This window comes from Bacillus rossius, chromosome 1, assembly GCF_032445375.1.
Source record: "Bacillus rossius redtenbacheri isolate Brsri chromosome 1, Brsri_v3, whole genome shotgun sequence".
Taxonomy (NCBI): Eukaryota; Metazoa; Arthropoda; class Insecta; order Phasmatodea; family Bacillidae; genus Bacillus; species Bacillus rossius.
The window spans coordinates 23293786-23304491 of record NC_086330.1 but is presented as its reverse complement, the minus strand read 5'-3'; the positions used below and the strand labels follow the sequence as shown (position 1 = coordinate 23304491).

At 34.6% G+C, this 10706-nt stretch overlaps 1 long non-coding RNA gene across 1 annotated transcript; it reads right to left on the bottom strand.

The window, feature by feature from the left end:
- Nucleotides 1-1988: 1988 nt before the first annotated feature.
- On the bottom strand, nucleotides 1989-10635 carry LOC134533081 (uncharacterized). The gene is made up of 2 exons (XR_010075248.1): nucleotides 10469-10635; nucleotides 1989-4582 (listed from the first exon to the last, which is right to left on the bottom strand). It is a non-coding gene; the product is annotated as an uncharacterized LOC134533081 (long non-coding RNA).
- Between the last annotated feature and the right edge of the window lie 71 nt (nucleotides 10636-10706).

Here is a 10706-nt window from a genome sequence, read left to right as displayed (position 1 = left end):
TATTATTGTAGGTATTTTATCGTTAGTTTCTTTGATAATTATTTTATTTCTAAGTAACTTAATTTAAAAAAAATATAATTGAAAAGTGTAATTTATTTGAATAGTTGATTACACTCGATAACCGCTTGTGAAGCCGCACTGATGCTGCTGAAATATTGGCAATAAGCAGCTATAATATGCAAAATAAATCATCAAGAGTCATTGCGAATGAAGACGTGCTCGGCTGTCTGATATCCACACTCAATAAAATAGGTAGTTGCTTGTTTTTTTTTTTCTCCTTACTTAAAAGAGTTTGATGTTCTTTTAATTTTTTTCACCATATTGAACTAAAGCAATAGCTTGAAATGTTTCTGCAAGCAATTTCTTGTATATAATTGAAATAACATTTATTTAAGTGACTTACAGCTTGCTGTAAATTCTGAGGGTGATGTTCACAGATGAAAATAACATTTATAAGAGTATTCATAAAAATTATCTAAAACCATTTTTAATTAAACTTTTCAGAAATAGTGTTTAAACCTACAAAGTTTATCTCTGTTTATATAATTTGAATGATGGGCCCTACAATCTTTGTCATCCGATGCTATGGATGTCATTTCTCTAGTTGCAACTGCATATATGGCACAAAGTTTTGTAATGGAACGCATGCAAAAGATTACAGAGGCAAAATGGGCGTACGCAGGAAAGAAAAAGTGGGAGGGAGGAAACATGGGGTGCTGTGTCCCCCTTCTCCAAAATTTTGAAAAATCTATCATTCTCACAAACAAAAGTAAAGAACTTTGAAAGGAAACAGTGTGTAAAGTAGTTGTGTACCCCCCGCTCCCGCCTCTGGGAAATGAAATTCTGCGTACTTTCTTGAGCAGCAGTGCTACAGTGCCTCAGACGTAAGCAATATTTTGTGCATGCGGATATAAGCACATGGTCAGTAACTAATATTCAATGGAATACTCCGGAAAGCGACTGAAACACACCAAGACAGTCGGGTTTGTTGGTCTTACCTATTACCTGTGTGCTCAAGCAGGGAAGAGCAAGCACCGACGTTTGCTTGGGATGTGTCAGCTGACGAGCAGCGTCTACAGGGATTAGCTGGAACATTTCAGCATTTTAGCTATTGCACGTAACAAGTCGGCACTTTATGCCTCAATTCTGCTAACAAAAATCCCTGTCAAGGATTGTTTGGGTTTGGATGCACAGTAGTGACTTACTTTTTTTTTTTTTAAATTTCTATTTACCTTCCACTGCGTCACAAAATCCAAATCCACAATATGCAAATACTTATATATCGAGAGCCACAGAATACAGTTGCTGCGCTAAAACACAATGGCACGTAAAAACGGAAATAAAAAAAATGGTGGTGGCTGCGTTAATGCCCAGGTATTGTAATGTAAACTATAAATGGTTATTTCTCAGAAACCAGCACGAACATAAAAGATGCTGGTTTTAGGGTAAATTCAGTACTGTCTCTAGTGTCTGAAAAAAGTATTTTCAGAATATTATTACTATTACTTCACAGAAAAGCCGCGCTGTAAAAATATTACCGATATTTAATATTAAAACCCTAAAGGGTTAGTAAAAAATTCCAATGGGGAACATTTGTGGGGGATACTATTAACATGTAATAGACTTGAAGTTCATTGAAGAAGCAGTTGTTGGACATTTAAGGGTGTAGGTACATATAAAAATTGTGCACACATTTTAACAATTTCTTAAAAAGGCCATAGTGTTGATTTTATAAAACTTACTGTTTGACCCCAGTGTCATAATGAAAATGTTTGAGTTATCATAAAAATGCAATATACACTGCAGAGTCAGCTAGTGTAAATATTGAAATTATTTAATGTATTTAATAATTTCGGTTTCTCTAGCCTACCTCTCTCAGTTTTAAGAATTGTATCTAGGATCTTGTGTCTGAAAGTCAAAGTAAAGTGTGTCAAAAGTATGTTAAATACTAATATCGTGACTAGACCTTGTAATAACGTGTAAACAAATTCAAATGTAATATTTATATTTGTGTGTAATGTTTGTGAAGACGGTGACAATACACTTTGACATGCACAAAATCACACTTTATATAAATAAACTTAACTAAAATAATTTATTTTAAACTACAGATGGAATATGTTATTACTCTCAACTTCAAAGCATCTAACAATTCTTTCACTTGAGTGAATTATCTTTACGATCAAATGTTAATTATTTGGATGTTATTTATTTTAACTAACTTCAGTCCGGTAGAGCGTGGACTACTGGGTATGTAACTTGCAGTACCAGTCAACCAAAATAGCAATACGTTCTTCCAATATCAAATTCCATCTATACTAGCTAATATTATCTAGTTCGGGATCGCGATTCCGGAATTTGATTTGTAAATCTAAAGATGAACAAGTTAATCGGTTTTTCTGTACAAAGAATATGCTCTATAATATAAAAGAGTCTTAGTTCTGCGAAAAATGTTCGTCTTGTTTAAATTGTAATTCGTTAGGGTACTTCTACATTCAGCGAGTCTTCGGGTGATGGGGTAAGGGACCAAACCTTGCTGCAGGATACCCACGAGACGTGTAGGTTCTCAGAGAATCCTTGGTTCGACTCATCCAGGACTGCGAACTTGGTGTTGCTCCTCCGTTCTCTAGCGTGCGGCAGGAATACGCGCCGTCACGACTACATCCTTCAGACTATGGGCTGCAACTGGGCTGGACTGCGCGACGGTCATCCTTCCCGGGCTTGAACTGCGACTTTTCAATCTTCGACAGGATTCTTCTTTCTTCGGAATTGTAAACGACATTTATTCTTCGTAGTTCAAAGCAAATTAAAGTCATTTGACGATCTCTTGAACATGGATATTTGTCGACTTCTCTTCTTAAGTAATTATTTAAAATCTTGACGTCTGAGTCTTATCTTCGTCGATTAAAATTATTATTTCCTTCAAAATCTCAGTCGATATTGGCATTAATAACCATTTTCAATCTTCTATAAATATTCAACTATAAATTAATGTTAAAATCGTTGCGTTCTATCTGTTGTCTTAATCAAGTCTCAATTCGTTCTAAAAGAATATTTTTTCCCGTCACTAGTAAACGATTTTCTTTAGTTTGTTGATAAAACAAAACTAGTAGAATTACTAACCATTACTGACGTGTTCATCTTTAAATTAATAGTGGTATCAAAAAAATACTGCTATGCTAGCCTTGACAATATTTTAAAATAAAAATTAACATAGAGTAATACATAGACAAAACGTTAACCAAAGAAATTTACAGTCTGAATTAATCATAGATTACAAATATAAACATACAAAATAAAATGTAATTAAACAAAATAAATATTAAAGGAAATTAAATATTTACTTTCTATAAAGTGTAAATATTGCCTTTATAACACTCAGGGTTGTTTAACTAAGCGTATTCCCAGGCGGTGGAAGCAGACACATTGACAGTAAATACACAGACTTTCCACAAAAAGGTACTTTACGACAGTACTAAATGGCACTAAATGTCAAGTGTGAAAATTTTATTTGCATCTAAGTATATGTTATGTCCCAAGCAGTGTCAGATCCAAGGGGAAGCCACAGACCCACTTCAGACCGTCCATTTTGGTGAGGATAAGTTAGAAAAATTGCTACACCAATAAGATAGTTTTTATATCTAATTTATGTTACAAAGGGTTTTAAAATTCTTTGTGAAAACATGGTATCTTTTAGTAAGCGCCATTCTCCAAAGCACCCCAATGGATGGCACTTTTTTTGCATGTCTCAACCAAACTTGACACCCCATAAGCTAGCTTGAGTACAGGATGAAAGTGTAAGCAAATCATTGTGACATTCCTAAAAAAACTGACAATGCAGTTGATAGGTTTGCACTGAGTGGAAATTGCAGATTTCAATTTGATTCATCAATCTGATTAAAAATAAATTTGAAATTAAAAATCTTTTCAGAGCTAGGAACAAATATTCTACTTTACATTTTAAAAGTAACCATGATTTAATAAAGTTGGAAATTTCAGTATACTAATTAATGCTTGCAGGAACATCCAGTTCTGCTGCACAAACCAACAGAAATAAATTTTTTCTTTGCAATATTATCAAGTAGTCTAGGTATGAAGCTTAAAAATAGTGATCAAAAACTTAATTTATTTTATTTACACTATAGCATAAAACACTTAGAAAAAGACAATACTGTTAACAGCGTTCACAGTGGTAACAAGTTGCATTCACAAATAATCTTCAAAACTTATTTTATTTACAATTTTTACATTCTCCTACCAAAATGTGTTAAACTATTTATTTGTCTTCTACAACCAAGGATGGCGATACATTCTTCTGCAACACGCTGAATGGGGCAAACCTCTTTGTTTTCAAACTCTCAAATTCCATTGTATTTTTCTTCAAACTCTCTTCCACAAACCTATCTTCCCTCTTCTCTTCAATACTCTTTTCATACGGCGTGTATCTGTCAGAGAGAACTCCTTCAATTTTGTAGCCAATAAATCCTATCACAGCTGCCACGGGTAAAGTAATATACGGTGCATATGTTCGCAGAACTGTGAATATTACAGGCAGCATCTTCCAAATCAGTTTCTGGTGACACTGAAAAAAAATCTTAATATAAAAAAACAGAAATGGTTGACATACAATTTCTCTACAAAAAATTAAACTCTTGAAAATGATATAAAAAAAAATACAACTTAAATAGACAAAATTTCATTTTGTCTGACTTAATAGTTTGCTTACTCCTAACCATGTTTAAATTTTCTACATGTTCAGTCTGTAAAGCTCACAGGCTTGATTGACAATTAATTACCTTGAAAATGGACACATTCTAAAACAAACAAAACTAGCAAAAATACCTATGAAAATTCTTCTTCTTCTTCTTTTTTTTTTTTACTTTCTGACATTTTTTCTAATTATTCTGTCAAAGGGCACAGCTATAATTGTTTTATTTCATTACCCAAGACATAATTATTTGCCAGTAGCATGTTCATAGAAGGGTAACTCTGAAAGAGAGCCACTTTCTTAACAAAAATAATTATTAATTCCAAAATCCCTTTATTTTACTGTATTTAACCTAACCAACCATTACAATAATAAATTATCAGTAACTATTTTAAATAGTTCAATGTTTTTCTTTAAATGATTAGAAAAAGTCAGAAAGTAAAAAAAAAAATAAATAAAGTATGTTTTCAGATTTTTATTTACTGTTTTTTTGGATGTGTCTCTCTCCTAGATACATAGTTACCATGAGTTCCTGGAGTATTAAACCTACCATCGCTAAGGAATAAGCAATCTCCTTGTCAAACTACTGGTAAGAGAGTCTATGATAAGGCCTCAGCAGATGGATTAGGAGAGAACGCTGCCACTCAACCCTACCTTGTATGGGATGTTGCTGTCACTGCATTTGCAGTCAGGAATAGTTTAACAATACTATATATATACTCAAAATATAAGGATCCTATTTTAAGTTCATGCAAAAAATTGTAAAATTCAGCAGGTTATTGTACTTAAAAATATATACTAGAACTGTGGATATTCTAGAATATTTTATGAAACTGTAAATTTAATTTCCTTAGGAAACAGTCAATAGCAATAAAATATTAAATGTTCACCACCCAACGACCCCATTTTATCGTGCTTGTCCTTTACATTATGTGGTTCACTCGGTAAATGTACGGGGTGGTTATGTAACTGCCACCATGTTGATATCAATATATTGTATTAAATTGTAAGGCTTGCGACTTACAATAAAAAAAAATTTTAAATTCTAAATGATGTGTTTTTGAACACTACGCATTAAACTTCCCTGTCTTTTCAAACAGCCTCGGTTACGCTGTATTCCTAGGGATCTCTGGAAAACCACAGCATCAATTTGCAGCTAGTATCAAGTAAATAGTAGGGCCGCAAAAACAATCAGGCCAATCACTCGTAGCAAACGGTCTCTGCTTTGTTAATAAAGCACACCAGAACTTTACGTAACTATAGCAAGCACAGGTGTCCAGGCCAATGACTTGTTGAATTTTTTTTATTATTTTTCTACAGTGAGACTTATCTAGAATGTGATACCATGCCATTTTTCACTTAAACACAAAGATGACATCTTTTACATTTTAAAACCTCTACTTTCATTTGGGACAAGTGTGGGAATATAGGGGTGTTGGGAACACTGTACGATACCAATAACACATTTTCACGAAATTAAGAATTTCTTTACCACCTAAATACTGGTATCATGAAGTAGAGTTGTCCGGTTAACTGTACTCTCCTTCACGATACCATGAAAAATGTTTTCTACATTTTACACATTTAAAGATTTAAATACCAGTATCATCAATTATAGCACACCAGGTGGGCCTAAAATATTTTCTCTCATTCACTTCCCCTACCTTCATGCCCCCTGATATTACGTAATAGAATTGACTCTCTACAGCTTTTGCCAACAATTAGGGGGTTATCTCAACATTTGTTCTATATTATGGTCATTATTTCATTTCGGCTAAATTATAATATTCAATATCGGATTGGTATTGGTTGAGAATCACGGAGGAGAAATGAATGACATCATGAAAGTTGGCAAATGATAATAAATTGAATGGTGGAACGAAAGAAAATATAGTACGTGGTATTGGCAACAGCGAAAAACAAAACAGCAATGTGGAAAAATAAAGTCGAATGATAGTATGAGTTTTGGAGCGATAGTAGAGGTCAATTATACGATAAGGTGTGAATTAAAAAGGAGAATTGAATATAATTATAAATTGAATGAATAAGTAGACAATAAGCATTAAGTCGTTAATAAGAAATTTATTGGATATGTGTGGTAATGAGTCTAGTAGTCACAACAGAAGAGGAAAGTCAGCTTTATTTATATTGTTAAGATTTACCGCGGGTTCGTAAAGGATAGCCCAATTAAAGATTTTTATCACACACAGTTTTATTTATTGCCACTACTTATGTCACTTACAACTTATCATCTAAAATGGCAAATAATTAATTACGCTTAAAGAAATGTCTATTCCCCAGTCACTCGTTCCACACACCTCGCTGGGCCGCACCTCTGGCGCAACTCTCGCCGCAGCACCCCTCGTGGGTCTCCACCGCGGGACTCCGTCGCCGCAGACGCACTTGCCTTCGCTGAGGATCCGCTCAACGCCTCGCTCGCAACTTCGCTCGGGACTCCTTGGCACTATCGCCCAGAAACTTCACCGTGGGAAAACTCCCAACTCCACTCACTCACTCACTCAATCCCTGCCCTGGAACCTTAGTCCAAGGACTTCGCACTCTGCTCACCCGCGACACTATCGCCCCGGAAGCTCCGCCGCGGGAAGGCTGCCGCCTGAACTCTCTCTCTGAACTCCACTGACTCCCTCGAGACCGCCGTCCTCGTTTTATATATCAGCAGCAATTTCCAGAACTCGCGAGCGCGGCCGGGGCCAGTCGCGTAATTCCGCGCCGACCCGACGCCAGAAATCTCTCAAAACATGTGTCGGCTGTCAGGTTTCAGTTACGTGTCAAAGGCAGGGCGCCGCGCGGGGAGTGTTGAGAAGGAGGGGGGAAAGCGACAATCCTTGTTATCTTCCAGGCGCGCGCGGCGTATATCATGTTGCGGCAGCTGCCAGCCAGCTCTGCACCTGCACGTGTCTCGGCCTTGTTCACGTTCGTAACAATATGTAAATAATATAACAGTACTATGTAGAGAGAGAATGTGTTACTGTGATTGCAGTAGTAACCAGGATTTTGACAGTTTGTGTTTTGCGATAATAAAATCTGTGTAAGTTTATAGTCTAAATGAGAAATAGTGACAGAAAATGAGTATTACCATAAAGCTGACATAGGAAAGTGATTTTTTGAATGGTTTTTAAAAGTTTGTGATTTGTAGTTATACGTGAACTTCATTTGATCCTTTAGGTGAGAGGTGTGTTGCGTGTGTTTCATTCACTTTGGTTAGGCTAATCATAAATTTATTATGTAATGTAAAAATGGCTCGTTTCCTGTATGTTATTGTTGAAGTGATAATCACAAAGCGAAAAGTTTGGTGAGCGTAGATCACTAATAAAAAACTCTCACGTATTTCATTTTAGTACATTATAGAAGGAGGATATTGTAAAGGAGACTAAAATTCTACAAGGTCTAATTTGTTTTGTGATTGCGATATTTAATTTGTATAAAATAAAAAATTGTGATATTAGGAAATAGAAAATAGTCCCACCCGGTATATTCTATTTAGCAATAAAGTATTTAATTTTCTGAATGTGAGACGTTTCGAAATAATATTTTCTTGGTATTGTGAAGTGGAATACAGTCCCACCCAGTCTATTTTATTTTGTGATACAGATTTTTAATTTTTTTAAAATATGTTGTTTTGAAATAATAATTTATCAGTATCGTGAAATAGAACATAGTCCCACTCTGTCCAATCGCAAAATAGACTAGAGCGGGGGGAGGGGTATTATAGTCTAGTTTCCGATACAGAAAAATCATAATAGTGTGTTTATTGTTTGCTGCCCAAAACCCCCATATTCCCGCGCTTGTCCCGAAAGAAAGTAGGGGTGGTAATGACATACTCGACACCATCTTGGTGACATTAATAATGTTATGGTATCACCAACTAGAATAGTCCCGTACGGTGTACATGCGACTATGCTACAGATATCTTGTGGAATACAGTCTGCCTACGCTAGCATAATAAGAGTAATTATCAGAAGTCATGGTTTTTTAGAACAGAAAGAAAAAAGTTGGAAAACAGGGTTTTCACACTCTACACTCGTTCCTAAATTTACCCTGAAGGAATGGATTCTTAATTCATACTAGTTTGTGAAAAATAATAGTTTATAGTTTACATTACTATACCAACATCAAACGTCGCTGCTTCGGGGAACGAAAAGTAAATAAAAACAGAAAATATATATTTCAAGTAATAGAGGTACCTAAATTTACCTTGAAATCATGATTTCTTAATGCCTATTGGTTCGTGAAAAATAACAGTTTAAAGCTTACATTACAATACTTATGTTTTCACACTGACACAGCCAGTCATTATTTACCCGCAATCGTGTATCTCTTTCATTAGCATATCTGTAGCAAACTATGGAGAGTTAAAAATATACTAATTCTTCCGTTCCATAAATGAAATTTATCCCTGGATCCTGAAGGCTTGATCCTGTGGTACATGATGCTTGCTGTTTTTATTCAGTACATCGAATGATCCTACTGGCTTGATCCTGTAGTACATGTGCTTGCTGTTTTAATTCAGAATGTCGGAAAATCCTGCACACAAAAAAAAATTGTCGTATAATAATGAATTATGATCGTAAGTCGAATAAATTTTTTTATTCACCCTACAATGATAATTCTTTCTTATTTCGCAATTTCTGTCTACGTACTGAACTAAAACAGCAAGCAGCATGTACCACAGGATTAAGCCAACAGGATCATGCCATCAGGATCTTTTGATGTACTGAATTAAAACAGCAAGCATCAAGCCAACACAATCATTCTATCAGGATCAAGCCTTCAGGATCCAGGGATAAACTTGGATATACATGAAATACCAGCCATATCAAACACTTAATATACAATGGCTGTAATCAAAAAATTCCCTGGAAAGACTGCAGAATTCAATGTGTCAATACAATTACTTATCCTAGTAACAACAAACATGAAATACAAGCATTAAAAATTCCTTACTACTGCAATAGTCATTATTTAAATGAATTTCTTTATTATTACAACACATACATTAACTAAAGTTCTGCAAAAAAATAAAAACACATGCGCAAACACAAACAATTAATGTTGGTTATTGCGTAAATACATAGGTATTGTAGTTTAAGCTGTAAACTGTTATTTTCCATAACCAGTATGAATTAAGAAACCTTCATTGCAGGGTAAATTCAGGAATGACTCTAGTATATGGAAAACATATATTCTTTTTTATTGCGGGTAAACAATGAATGGCGTACATGCAAAGGTATTGTAATGTATGATATACAATTTTAATATTTTCACAAACTAGTAAAAATTACGAAAACATCAATTGGGAGTAATTTTGAGATGTGTGTAGTGTGTGAAAACCATGTTTCACGATTTTTTTCTTTCTGTTGTAAAAAGCCGCGACGTCCGATAATTACCCAAAAAATAATGCACAAAATTGCGATGGCCGCGTCCCTGCATAGGCTATCTAATGTAACCTAAAAATAGTAATTTATCAGAAACCAGTTGTATTTTGAAACGCTGTTTTCAGGGTAAATAGAGTTACATCTGTAGTGTTAAATGTTTTTTGGAATTCTTTTTTTACTGAAAATCCGTGACCCTTACAATTTACCGAAAACTACTATTGGAAGAACACTGTAAATGTTCATATTCCCATATATTTACATAAAACACACTAAAGGCAAACAAGCATACACGCTGCTGTGAAAATACGAAAACACATAACCCTAAAAACGTCAATACGAATAATAATGTTCGCAATACGAATACCTTAGAAATGTAACAATCTTTTATTTTCTAGTGACAATAGAGGCTTGGCAGCTATCTATTTTACCCACTTAGTACATTATAGTTTGATATCGTTTGTAACATTTTAGCATTTTATACTCAATCCAGTAATTTTAAAATAAACATCACAACGTCTTCGTCTAAATCTTATATAGTCTTTGGTCTAAATATATAAATATGTTAAGTTGATTTTGCTCTCCAATCAACGAGCGGAAAGGGA